Below are 14,490 nucleotides of genomic sequence, written 5' to 3'. Positions count from 1 at the left end.
GTCATCGGCATAGAGATGGTATTGGAAGCCATGGGAGGCTATCAGCGTATCCAGGGAGAGGAGAATAGGAGAGGTCCAAGAACAGAACCTTACAGGATCCTAACAGAGAAAGGAGGAGGAGAGGAAGATCATCTGGTAGCCTTTAAAGTGGACCTCTCCACTTTAAAGTCTAATCTTCACACTAGAAACATGCAGATTTATGACTAAACCCTGGATGAGATGATAGGTGTTAGGAGAAGAACATATTCTGGTAGAATGCACAAAGCTAGTTGACCAATAAAGCTCCTCAAGTGGTTTTGCAGCTTGTGTACATGTTTCCAGTTGGATCTGAGATGCAGATGAACCCCATTGAGATATTCCATCCACCATCAGTGGTGTATCCATAGTCCACTGGAATAATAATCCACTGGGGACACCAGAAGATGTAAGTATTAGGCTGGATTCACGTCGCAGCATGGAGCGGCTCATAGCAGGGGTTCGGTGCATCTCCATTCACCATTTCAGGTCCCATTTCAGTCCAAATTTCAGACCTGAAATGGACCAGAAGATGCACAGGACTCCTGGAGCTGATCTGGAGATGTGTGAACCGACTCCATAGAGAGCAAGTCACAATCTCCTGACATGCAAATTGGATGCGGGGAAACCCATTTGGATGCGAGGAAATTTGTTTTGTTATGAATCGAAATTTGGATGAAAGTTTTGTTATTTGGAGATCTGGATGTATCCGAATTTTCAAATCACAATAGTAACGAGTTTCAAAGACTCTGAAATACATTTTAACAAAACAAAATAACGTAACGAAATTAGAAAAATTTGACAGCAAAGTAGAAAAATCTAATTTGAATCTATTCTAACATTTTATTTCACTTTTACGCCTTACTATATTTTTTGAAATACGTCTACATTTCAAATTTATTTTCAAATTTGAATTCAAATTCATTTTCAAATTTGAATGTCAAATTTATTTTCAAATTTGAGTTTCAAATTCATTTTCAAATTTGAATTTGAATTCAATTTCAAATACAGATTCAAATTCATTTTCAAATTCAGATTCAAATTCATTTTCAAATTTGAATGTCAAATACATTTTCAAATTTGAATATCAAATACATTTTTAAATTTGAATGTCAAATTCATTTTCAAATTTGAATTTCAAATGAATTTTCAAATTTGAATTTGAATTCATTTTCAAATTTGAATTTGAATTCATTTTCAAATTTGAATTTCAAATTCATTTTCAAATACATATTCAAATTCATTTTCAAATACACATTCAAATTCATTTTCAAATACACATTCAAATTCATTTTCAAATTTGAATATGGATTCAAATTTGAAATGCAAAAATATTGCAATAAGTACAAAAAAGTATAAAAGTGAAATAAGATGAGGATAAAAATAGAAAAGAATAGAATATAAAAAAAATAGAATAGAACGAATATAGCCATCTTCCAAAATTTGAATAGAATATATTAACCAAATCCGAGTATACGTAACGAATCCGAATATACAAAACAAATCCAAATATACAAAACGAATTCCAAAAATTAAACATTATAACATAACAAATATGACAAAACAAAATTATTAACCTGAGCCTCCCTCTTGATTCAGTGATGGGCACGAGAGCCTCAGCTGTCTCAGGGCATTTGCTTTGAAAAGAATGGGACATGGAACCATGAATCCATTGTAAAGAAGAAAAGGATCTTCCCCAAATTTGAAAGAGCATAATTGTCTAAAACAGTGATTCTCAACTAGGGTTCCTCCAAAGGTTGCTAGGGGTTCCTTCAGCATTGGGCCATTTCTGCCTCTTAGATAAGTTTCCACTGACACCATTGATCTTTTTAGCTATCTGTAAGGAGGTAATTCTTCCCAATGACCACAAGTGTAAGGACCATTCTTCCCACTGACCATCACACTAATGTATCATGAGTTGTAGATATCTCGTTTTTAGCAGGGGGTTCCTCGAGACTGAAGAACTATTTCAAGGTTCTTCTGTGTTGAAAAGGTTGAAAAAGGCTGGTCTAAAACGTTTTCCTATACTGCAGCATTAACAGGACCATTCGCTGTAAACTCCTGAACTCAAACATTTGGAGGGACATATAAAAAGAATTGGCCATTTTATGTATTATAAGGATGATACAATTATATAGTAATGTAATAACATTCCATATTATTTTATTGGTTACAACTGAATGTCATGTTACAAAACTCTGCATTTTTTTCAGCCTGCCGGCATCCAGTCGACCAGGTATAATGTGATCTGTTTCCTGATTTATATCTAGGTTTGTAGATGTTGTAAAGTTTCCTGCCCTTTATTATTGTATGACTGCAATGTTACCTGAGGCTGACAAGACTGGTATTTCAGAGATTTTTCTGCCACCCATGTATTTCATATTGTTTGCTTCTAGGAAGTGTACTACTCATTCCTGGCTGTCTGCCATATTAATAAAAACAAAACAAATGTGTAACATTTCTATTTCTAGACACATTTTTAAGGAACATGTTGTCCTATGTCCGTTATGTTCCACTAGCTGTCCTGGCCAAAGGGAGGAAAAGGATGGCGCTCCTATATCAGCTCTTTTCATCCAGGATGCTTTCAGCTTTCTTCCGGGGTGTCTTGGCGAAATGCCTAAAAATTGTCCAAAAAAAACTGTTTGCAAGCCAGCAGCTGCATGAAGCCTGCCTTTTAGTTACACAAAGCCACAGGTTTTCCTTGTGCACCATTATAGCATTCTAGCCACCAGCGTCTCAACAACCAATGACATCATTGATTGATATAGAGGACGTCGGATGCCTGCACATCATCCTTGTTTGCCCCCTTCCCCTGCACCTCTCCTTCAACACTGGGGTCACGTTAGCTGTGTGATAGAGAGAAACTAAGGGAGAAGAGAAGCATTGGAATTCTAGTCAGTACCAGCGTGCAAAAGATGAGTTTGCTTTGGAAGGATAAATCACCTCTAACCCCTTGCCAACTGCCCTATAGCAGTTTTTCTGCTAGAGGGTGGCAGCTGTGTGCCAGATAACGTATACACTATATTACCAAAAGTATTGGGGTGCCTGCCTTTATACACACATAAACCTTAATGGCATCCCAGTCTTAGTCCGTAGGGTTCAATATTGAGTTGTCCCACCCTTTTGCAGCTATATCAGCTTTAACTCTTCTGGGAAGGCTGTCGACAAGGTTTAGGAGTGTGTCTATGGGAATGTTTGACCATTCTTCGACAAACACATTTGTGAGGTCAGGCACTGATGTTGGACGAGAAGGTCTGGCTCGCCCGTCTCCGCTCTAATTCATCCCAGGGGTTCTATCTGGTTGATGTCTTGATGTCAGGACTCTGTACAGGCCAGTCAAGTTTGTCCACCCCAAACTTACTCATATAAGTCTTTATGGACCTTGCATTGTGCACTGGTGTGCAGTCATGTTGGAACAGGAAGGGGCCAGCCCCAAACTGTTTCCACAAAGTTGGGAGCATGAAATTGTCCAAAATGTCTTGGTATGCTGATGCCTTAAGAGTTCCCTTCACTTGAACTAAGGGGCCGAGCCCAACCCCTGAAAAACAACTCAATATCATAATAACCCCTCCACCAAATGATTTGAACAGTGCACAAAGCAAGGTCCCAGGTGCACGGAGCAAACAAAATCCACAACAGGGGAACATCCAGAGATGTTTTCTAGACATGATTTTAAGGGGCTAAGTGGAAACCACAGTGAGAAATACCCCTATCCAGACCGTGCTGATCCTCCGGATGTTCCCCTGTTGTGGCTTTTGTTTGCTCCGCCTCCTCAGCTCCCGAGCTGGATGTACTACGGCATCTTGATATCCAGCGTTTGGCAATTTATCTCAGCCCTTCAGTAAGTATGAGGTCTCTGCTTCAGACCTCTCTTGCCAATCATTCCGCCTGCCCCCATTTATCAACAACATACATCTATTGATCTTTAGTGATGGCCGAACAGTTCGCCCGGCGGTCGTTTCGCGGCGAATTTCGGCTGTTCGCGGTCCGCCCGTTCGGCGAACTATTGGCGCCGTTGGTCCGGCGGACTTCCGTGTTTTTACTGTGTAAAAGAACTTTGACCTGATGACACATCCATCATGGGGTACAGGACAGCCAATTGAGACATTACAGCACATGGACACTTGGACATTCCCCCTAACCTATAAATACACCCGATCCGGCGGCCATTTTACATTCTTTCTTCTGTCACTATAGGGAAAGGTTGCTGTGTGGAGCAGGGAGAGATAAATCACTAGCTATTTGGTACACAAAAGTTCTTTTCAGGACTGGTATAGGTGTTAGGTGTATATAGGTTTGCTGTGCTACTGATTGTTGCAGCAGCCTGAGTGTCTTTTGTCAGTTTAGAGAAAGGGACAGGACGCTGTGTGCTGCTGTAGGGACAGCCAGATTAGCCATCATCATTCATTAGCTGTTACTATCAGGTCCACAAAAGTGCTACTCCAGTAACCAGTTATTGTTCCAGCAGCCTCTGTTTTGCCAGTTTATATAGGGACAGGCAGGAAGCAGTGTGTCAGTCAGTGAGGGTCAGTTTAATCAGTAGCTGTTACTATTAGTTCCACAAAGGTTCTTTTCAGGACTGGTATCATTGGTAAGGTAATAGGCTTGTACACGTATAATATTCTTTCTTCCAAATATAGAAAGAATATTATACTTGACTGCTCCCCTTCTGCTGCAGTCTGCTAATCATTCACAACTCACTTGTTCCACAAAGCTCTTTATCAGGACTGGTAACTTGGTCTGTCTAGGGTGCTACAGTACATAGGGTTGAGTGAGGTACAGTCTGCTATTCTATAAGGACTGGTATCGGTCCACAATACATAGGGTTGAGGTGCATTACTGCTGACTGCTGCCCTATACTGCAGCAGTCCTTCATTGGTATAGGGACTGACATACAGTCTGCTAATCACTCACACACAACCTACTTGGTCCACAAAAGTCCTTATAAGGACTGCTAACTTGGTCTAGGGTGCTACAGTACATAGGGTTGAGTGAGGTACAGTCTGCTATTCTATAAGGACTGGTATCGGTCCAAAATACATAGGGTTGAGGTGCACTACTGCTGACCGCTGCCCTATACTGCAGCAGTCCTTCATTGGTATAGGGACTGAGAGCTTTGTCACAGGGTCATTTAAAAAAATGACAGGCAGAGGAAGAGGCAGGCCCTTCCGCAGGGGTGGTAGGGGTAGGGCAGGAGCAATAGGCTTGAGCCAAAGTGGGAAGTTACAGAAGGTGCGTTCAATTACTTTAAAGGACGCACCAGACTTGGTTGAATGGCTCGCTCAGCCTTACTCTTCTGCACCCTCCTCATCCTCTCGATCTGCACCCTCTTCTTCACTCTCTGCTATGTGCACCCCCAAAGACACTACCACCAACAACACCACCACCACATACCTTCCGCTTGAGTCACAGGAATTTTTTTCCGATCCATATCAAGAGGACATTTCTGATGTGCAGCCACTCTTGGTATTGGATCAGGAAGAGGAGGTAGCAACAACCGCTACTCAGCAGTCTGACGACAGTACCCAGATCAGCCCAAGGAGGAGGTTGGTCCCCGGTGTTGCTGCCTACTCCGAGATCTCTACTTATAGCGGTGGGGAAGGTGACGTTGAGGATGACGTGTCCAGTGATGTCACGTGGGTGCCCACAAGAGAGGAAGAGGAGGGGAGTTCAGAGGGAGATATGGACCAGCAGATAGGGAGGAGAAGCAGGAATAACTTACATTGCACAGGAGGGACAAAGCAGACTGCAAATGTATCAGAAGCGAGTCATCGACCATGTACGGCCACATCTCGCGCTCCCAGGACACCGGCACATGGCTCTGCAGTGTGGGCTTTTTTTAACGTGTCTGCTGCTGACAATAGCGTTGCCATCTGCAATCTTTGCAGTCAACGCATTAGTCGCGGTAAGCCCAACACTCACCTAGGGACGACCGCCTTAAGAAGGCACATGGGCAGCCATCACTGAGCCGAGTGGGAGCAACGGAACACACAAAGCCACACTGCAGGCTCTCACCGTCCAGCCTCGTCTTCTACTTCTCCTCCTCTCTCCTCACAATTGTCCTCCACTCCACCTTCCATCACGCCAAGCTCACGTTTTTCTGCAAAAAGGCAGGCTTCCGTGGGCCTAATGTTCGAGCGTAAAAAAATGATGATGCCGGATAACCCTCTTGCCCAACGGTTGACGGCTGGCTTGTCAGAACTCATAGCCCGCCAACTACTGCCATATAAACTGGTGGACTCGGAGGCCTTTCGCAAATTTGTGGCCATTGGAACACCACAATGGAAGGTCCCAGGAAGGAAGCATTTCTCAGAGAAGGGCATCCCAGAGCTATATGGCCATGTTCAGCGGCAAGTGAATGTATCTCTGGCACAGTGTTGGTGCCAAGATACATCTGACCACAGACACGTGGTCCAGCAAACACGGGCAGGGAAGGTATATCACTTTTACTGCCTACTGGGTGAACCTTCTGACGGCCGTCAAGCATGTAACCCGTGGCACCCGTGTAGATTTGGTTTTACCGCCACAGATTGCATGCAGGCCTGACTCTTCTTCTCCTCCTCCTCCTACTCCATCCTCCTCCCTCTCCTCCTCAGCTGACTCCTCCTTTTCCGCTGCTAGCGTCTCTTCCGCTGCGCCGCCCAAGCTCCCCAGAACCTATTCGACATGCCAGGTGAGACGTTGCCATGCCGTGCTGCGTCTGTTGTGCCTGGAAGCCAAGAGCCACACTTGCCCGGCACTCCTTTCAGCTTTGCGTTCACAGGCAGATCAGTGGCTCACACCGCTCAATTTGACAGTTGGTAAAGTGGTGTGTGACAACGGTGCCAATCTGCTTAGCGCATTGAAACAGGGCAAAATCACGCACGTGCCATGCATGGCACACGTCTTAAACTTGGTCGCCCATACGCAGCGATTCGTTGTCAAATACCCTGGGGTCCAGGACATCTTGCGACAGGCAAGGAAAATCTCGGCCCATTTCAGAAGATCTTACACGGCCATGGCTCGCCTTGCTGACATTCAGCAGCGACACAATCTGCCGGTCAGACGTCTTATTTGCGATTGCCCGACGCGATGGAACTCAACCTTCTATATGCTTGATAGGCTGCTCCAGCAGAAACGTGCAGTTAACGTCTACCTGTATGAACTCTGTGGCAGAACCGGTTCTGGGGAGCTGGGGGTTTTTTCACCGCGCCAGTGGCTGCTCATGCGCGACGCATGCAGACTTCTGCGGCCATTTGAGGAGATCACCAAACTGGTCAGGCTCCATTATCTCTGAACAACCTGTTGTCATCTATAGAGGAGCTCCATCTCTTAGACAAAATCTAGCTCCAAATGTGATTAACCCTCCTAAAGCGTTGTCATTTTTTTCAATCTTTGAAAGTTTTTTTCCCATGTCGGAAATGCAGTATTTGTCAGATAAATACTTTTAGCCTCCATACACAGGGTCGAAGAGGTCCGGAAGTGATGTTGCATACACGCGGTCGGACTCAGTTGTCGGAATTTTAGGTTGCCAAGAACGTGGTGACGTAAGCTGCGTACGTCAGCTTAAAAAGGAAGTTCAGCACCATGTCCGGCACCCTTTGGGCTCCTTCTGCTGATCTCGTATCTATCGCGTGTTAGTAGAAGTTTGGTGAGAGACGATTCGCGCTTTTCAGATTTGTGCTTCAGTTCGGTACTGCTCTTCAGTTTCTGCTTGTCTTTGCGTATCTGATTATCAGTGCGTGTAGTCAGTAAGCATTTGTTTCTCATTGTGGACTATATCTTGGTATAGTACGCTTTGATTTGCATTGCTTATTGTCTGTTTGCTTCTGCTTTTCAGGTCGTTCTTTCAGGCATTGCTGTTTATCAGTGCTTTCTGTTGTCCGTTCTGACCAGCCGACCATGTTTCGTGTACGTACTCATCGTAGAGTTTGTGCTGTGCAGGGGCTTGGTGTTGGGGTTCTTACTTTGACTCAAGCCCGGTCCATGAACATGGAGAGGAGGCGTTTGTGGACCAAGAATTGGTTGCGCCAGCGTGACCAGTTCGCTCACATGCCTTTGCTCTGTGAGATCCGGGAGAATAATCCTGATGATTTCAGGAATTATCTCCAGATGATGGACCCCGTTTTTCACTGTCTGCTGGCTTTGCTGTCCCCTTATATCACCAGGCAGGATACCTGCATGCGGCAAGCCATCACTCCGGAGCAGAGGCTCATCGCCACATTGCGCTACTTGGCGACAGGGAGAAGCCTTCAGGACCTCAAGTTCTGCACAGGCATCTCCCCCCAGGCTCTGGGGATCATTTTTCTAGAGACCAGTTCTGCCATCATTCAGGTCCTGCAGAAGGACTATATGAAGGTAAGTTTTATCCTTTAATATCACATTCTATGTATTTAATGATTGCTAATGTATTGCATTTCTTTCCTCCTTCCCTAATTACCATGATTGCAATATGCTCTAATTCATATGCTCTGCCCCTTTGTCCTCATGCATATTTGCCTCACTAACTTCCCCACCATGCTCTTCTTGGCCCATAAAACTATAGTCTAGTCACTTAGCAATGTCTTTTGTCAGCTCCATAGTATTTCTTTGCCCTAAACACCCCCTAAAATGTCTACAAATGTTATGTGTGTGCTTCAATTCATGCAGAGTGACTTCTTTTTTTTTTGGTTATGCCAAACTCATTAGGAACCCCCCTCCCCCCAACTGTTAGGTCAGCTGATAGCAATCCTCTATCTGCTGACTTTACCAAACCCAATACACACTCTACCTACTTTTTTGATGGTCACATTTATGGACAAGTTCACCAAAGCATGTAGTGCAAGGGCCTGCCTCAATACTTTCAAATGCTATCATTTTTTTCCCCCTATTATTATCTTGATATGTAATAGCAGAATGTCAAAATGTGCTTCCATTTTTTCAAATTGTTGGTATTATGACACTTCTTACCTGTCCGGTGGGCTGCCAATAGTGTAAGTAAGGAGGGGCTTTCCAAAGTATCACACATTATTTAGGCATTCAGCTCTCAATCAAGTGGAGAGGGTTAGCTGTCCAAAACATCCCCACCCCCTCATTTTTTGCAAGGGCCCATCCCATGGGGGGGATGGGGGGTGATGATTCTGATAAGGGGACCTTATACTTTAGGCTTTAAATACTCATTTTACAAAATGTTATACTGATCTTGGCCAAAAATGTTGGTGTCTAATCTGCTTGCTTGATTAGCAAAATTACTAATTTTTTGTCTTGTTTCACTCCACAGTTTCCTTCAACGCCACAGGAATGGCAGACTGTGGCCTCCCACTTTGCCAGTCGTTTGGGACTTTCCCAATTGTGGAGGTGCAATTGATGAGAAACATGTCCGCATCGTCCCACCCCCCAACTCGGGGTCGTACTATTTTAACTACAAGGGGTTTAATAGTATTGTGATGTTGGCGGTGGTGTCAGCGACCTATGACTTCTTGTATGTGGACGTGGGGCAAAATGGCCGGATGTCAGATGGTGGAGTGTTCTCAGGGACGGAATTCTACTGGCGTCTCCAGAGTGGCAGTCTGGGCTTGCCACCCCCAGAGGAGAATCAGGAAGGACTCCCGTTCGTCTTCATCGCGGATGAGGCGTTTGCCCTGGCAAACCATCTGATGCGGCCTTTCCCAGACCGGAGGATCTTTAATTTCCGGCTGGCCAGAGCCAGAAGAGTGGTGGAGAACACTTTTGGAATACTGGCCAGCCGGTTCCGCCTTTTTTTAACGCCTATCCACATGGCAGAATATAAAATAAATCACATAGTGCTTGCCTGCTGTGTTCTGCACAATTTCTTAAAAAGACATTCAGCTAACTATGTGGTCTCAATTGGCCAAGATGCAGACTTGCTTGAAAATAAGAAACCTCACATCCCTTGAAGCTGCTCGTCCTGGCTTGCCCCCCCCCCCCCCCCAAAGCGCCCATGAGGTCTGAACCCAATACACAGAGTACTTTGTGGGTAGGGGGGCCATTGATATGCCAGACAATGTCTGAGAGGCATTTTTGTAATACATTTTTCTTTGAAACTACAATAATCTTTGTTTTCATTTACTGCTTGGCTTGGTTTTAGGTGTCTCCTAGGTATTTTTTTTCTTTTTGTTGTTGTGCCTTTTTCTACAACAGTGCAAACCTAAGTTCTGAGAGAGATGAGGGGACAGTCTTTTCTTCAGATAATCTTATTATGTTGTGGGGCTGCTACACACACACCTTGTTTTTGTTAACTAATGTATGTAGTGCATTACTGACAAAAATCTTGCTAATTTTCAGCACCATGGCAGAAATATGTGGGGTCATGAAAATGGCATGATTGTGAAAATTAACACATCACTGTGGGTGTTATTTACTAGGGATGAGCCGAACACCCCCCGGTTCGGTTCGCACCAGAACTTTCGAACGGACCCCAAATTCATACGAACTTTAGAACCCGATTGAAGTCTATGGGACTCGAACGTTGGAAATTAAAAGTGCTAATTTTAACGGCTAATATGCAAGATACTGTCCTAAAAAGGGTTTGGGGACCTGGCTCCTGCCCCAGGGGCCATGGGTCAATGCCTAAAATGTTTTTAAAAATGGCCGTTTTGGCGGGAGCACTGATTTTAATGACGATTAAAGTGAAAAAAAAATGTGAAATATTCCTTTAAATATGGTGCCTGGGGGTGTCTGTAGTATGCCTGTGAAGTGCCACGTGTTTCCCGTGTTTAGAACAGTCCCTGCACAAAATGACATTAAACGGAAATAACATCATTGAAAACTGCTTGCGGTTTTAATGTTATATCTGGTTCCTGCAATATGGTTGAAAATCATTGAGAAAAATGGCATGGGTAGCCCTCCCTGCCCATTACCAGCCCCTTTGGGTCTTGTACGCATATTAAGGGGAACCCCGTACCCATATTAAAAAAAGGAAATGCGTGTGGCCCCCAGGCCCTATATACTCAGAACAGCAGTATACAGGCGGTGCAAACAACAGGTTTGTTGTGTTAAGTTGAATCTGTTTGTAATTTTCAACTGGTACATTTTTAAAGTGTAGCTCCAGTCAAAAAAACTATTTTTAAGCTTTTTGGAAAACATAGGGAAGGGTTATCACCCCTGTATAATTTGTTTTGTCGTCCATCTTTTTTCATCTCACTTGCTGTTGTCTCCTTCCGTTTGCAAGTAGGAGATGTTTGTAAGTTGGATTTTTGAAAGTAGGGGCCTGCCCTATATGCTCTGCAGAAATGGCGGAACAAGGTGTTGGTTTTGCCACAACATTGTAAGCCCTGAAAGTGACTCTTGGTGGGCGCTGGAGCGCCCTGCTGTGAACGATTATATCAAGAATTGTAATTACATGCCATTGTTGAACAGTGGTAGAAAAATTGACCTTTGGTGGTTGTGGTGCTGGTGCCACAACACTATAAGTCCTCACAGTTACTCTGGGTGGGCACAGGAACGGGCCCTCCTGTGAAATATTATATCAAGAATTGTAATTACATGTCCCTGTTAAACAGGGGCAGAAAAATTGGGCTTTAGGCACTGGTGCTGGTGCCACCACACTGCAACCTCTGCCATATACTCTAGTTTTATTGCAGGAATTAGCCCTGCTGCAAAGCATTGCATCAAAAATTTTAATTAAACGCCCCTGTTAAACAGGGGCAGAAAAATTGGGCTGATGGCATCACCCAGAACCAGAAATGTTCTTCCAACATATCAGCGGAGGAGGAAGAGGATAGACAATCAACATAACAGGACAGTCACTCAGCATCAGCATAGGCAGTCTTGAAGGGATGTGATATTTCAAAAAAAATTATTCGGTTATATCAGCTACAGGTGCTTGGTAGCTGTGGGTGATCCAAGACTGATTCATCTTGATGAAGGTCAGTCGATCAACTGATTCGGTGGACAGGCGCACCCTGTGATCGGTACCAAAGCCACTAGCAGCACTGAAGGTGCGTTCCGAAAGAACGCTGAATGCAGGACAGGCCAGTAGCTCAATTGCATACTGTGCAAGCTCTGGCCAGTGATCCATCCTCAAGACCCAGTAAGCCAGAGGATTTTCGGTGGGAAAGGTGTCCAAGTCTGACCTTGCCCCTAGGTATTCCTGCACCATGTAAATCAGACGCTGGCGATGGTTGCTGGAACCGATCATACCTTGGGGCTACGGACTAAAAAATTGTCTGAAAGCATCAGTCAGACGGCCACCTTCTCCACCGCTCCTTCTGACCGATGCCTCAGCAACACGTTGTCCAGGACCAGGAGTTTGTAACCTCCCAGTCTCTGGGAACGCGTTGCACAGACCTTTCTGCAAGGCCTCCCGGAGATGTCTCATCCTCTGCTCCCTCTGCGATGGCAAGATAAGGTTGGCAACCTTACCCTTGTACCGTGGATCAAGGAGAGTGGCCAGCCAGTAATGGTCCCTCTCCTTGATCTGAAGAATATGAGGATCCTTCCGCAGGCTTTGCAGGATCAGGGAGGCCATGCAGCGTAGGTTAGCTGAGGCATTCGGTCCGGAGTCCTCTGGGTCACTAAGGGCAACATGATCCGCAGCTACCTCCTCCCAGCCATGTACAAGTCCACGTGTTTCTTGGGACTGCAAGTCATCCCTACAAGACTGCTGCTGCTGATTCTGAGTGCCAGCCTCCACCTCCATGCTGACACAATCATCCTCCTCCTCCTCTTCCTCTTCCTGTGTGATGGGTGGCACAGCAGGAACACTGTCTGGATAAAGGGGGCCTTGAGAGGCAAGGAAGTCCTCCTCTTCCTGCCTCTGTTCTGCCTCAAGTGCCCTGTCCATTATTCCACGCAGCGTATGCTCCAAGAGGTGGACAAGAGGTACAGTGTCACTGATGCATGCACTGTCACTGCTCACCATCCTTGTGGCCTCCTCAAACGGTGACAGGACAGTGCATGCATCCCTGATCATGCCCCACTGGCGTGGTGAGAAAAAACCGAGCTCCCCTGACCCTGTCCTGGTGCCGTAGTCACACAGGTACTCATTGATGGCCCTCTGCTGCATGTGCAGCCGCTGCAGCATAGCCAACGTTGAGTTCCACCTGGTGGGCATGTCACATATAAGGCGGTTCTTGGGCAGGTTCAACTCCTTTTGGAGCTCAGCCAGCCGAGTACAGGCATTAAATGATCGGCGGAAATGCACACAGACTTTCCTGGCCTGCTTCAGGACATCCTGTAAGCCGGGGTACCTGCCCAAGAACCGCTGCACCACCAGGTTAAGGACGTGAGCTACACAGGGCACATGGGTCAGTTGTCCCTGTCGGAGGGCGGAGAGGAGGTTGGTGCCATTGTCACAAAGCACCATTCCTGGCTTAAGCTGGCCTGGCATCAACCACCTCTCGGCCTGCCCCTGCAGAGCTGACAAAACATCCGCCCCAGTGTGGCTCCTGTCCCCCAAACAAACCAGCGCAAGCACGGCATGGCATCGTTTTGCCTGCGTACTTGCGTAGCCCCTGGAACGCCTATGGAGCAGCGCTGGTTCTGAGGACAGAGCACTGGAAGAGGTCATGGAGGAAGAAGAAGAGGAGGGGGTGGAGGAGAGAGGTGTGTCACAACCAATAGTAGCATTTTGGAGGCGTGGTGGCGGAACAACCTCCAACACTACTGCACCTTGTCCTGCATCCTTCCCAGCTGCCAGAAGAGTGACCCAATGGGACGTGAAAGACAGGTAACGTCCCTGTCCATGCCTGCTGGACCATGAGTCAGCAGTAATATGCACCTTACCGCTGACCGCCCTGTCCAGCGAGGCAAGGACCTTGCCTTCCACATGCCGGTAGAGAGCCGGAATCGCCTTCCGTGAGAAAAAGTGGCGTTTGGGGACCTGCCACTGAGGAACCGCACATTGTACAAACTCACGGAAGGGGGCAGAGTCTACCAACTGAAAAGGCAGCAGTTGAAGTGCTAGCAATTTAGCCAAGCTAGCATTCAACCACTGGGCATGTGGATGGCTGGGAGTGAACTTCTTTCGCCGGTCCAGCAGCTGGGGCAGGGACATTTGCCTGCTATAATCAGACATGGGTGTACTGCTAGCAGAGTGGCCAGAAGCACTTGGCTGTGACACACCTAATTCTACACCTTCATTCCTCTCAGAGCAGGTTTCAGAGAGGACTGAAGGTCTAGTGGGGTTGGAGATGCCAGCTGATGAGGAGCAAGGAGAGGTCCGCTTTGTTCTTTGGTGTGGGTCTTTGAGGTACGCTTGCCAATGAGCTGCATGGCAGGTCAACATATGTCTGGTCAAGCATGTGGTGCCCAAGCGGCTGATGTTTTGGCCACGTGAGATACGCTTGAGACATATGTTGCAAATAGCAGCGGTGCGATCTGATGCACTCGTCTCAAAAAAGGCCCACACCAAAGAACTTTTAGAATAACGCGCAGAAGCAGCGCCCTGCACAGGCGGAGCTCTGCGGTGTGATTCAGTCGGTGTGCTGCCCCTAAGCTGGCCCCCCGAGGGCATCCTGCCTCGTTGGACATGTGCCTCCTCCTCCTCCTCCTACC

The sequence above is a fragment of the Lithobates pipiens genome, unplaced genomic scaffold (assembly GCF_037356315.1).
Source record: "Lithobates pipiens isolate NorthernLeopardFrog02 unplaced genomic scaffold, aLitPip1_a1.2 Scaffold_27, whole genome shotgun sequence".
Classification (NCBI taxonomy): domain Eukaryota; kingdom Metazoa; phylum Chordata; class Amphibia; order Anura; family Ranidae; genus Lithobates; species Lithobates pipiens.
Note: the sequence above shows the minus strand (reverse complement) of the source record.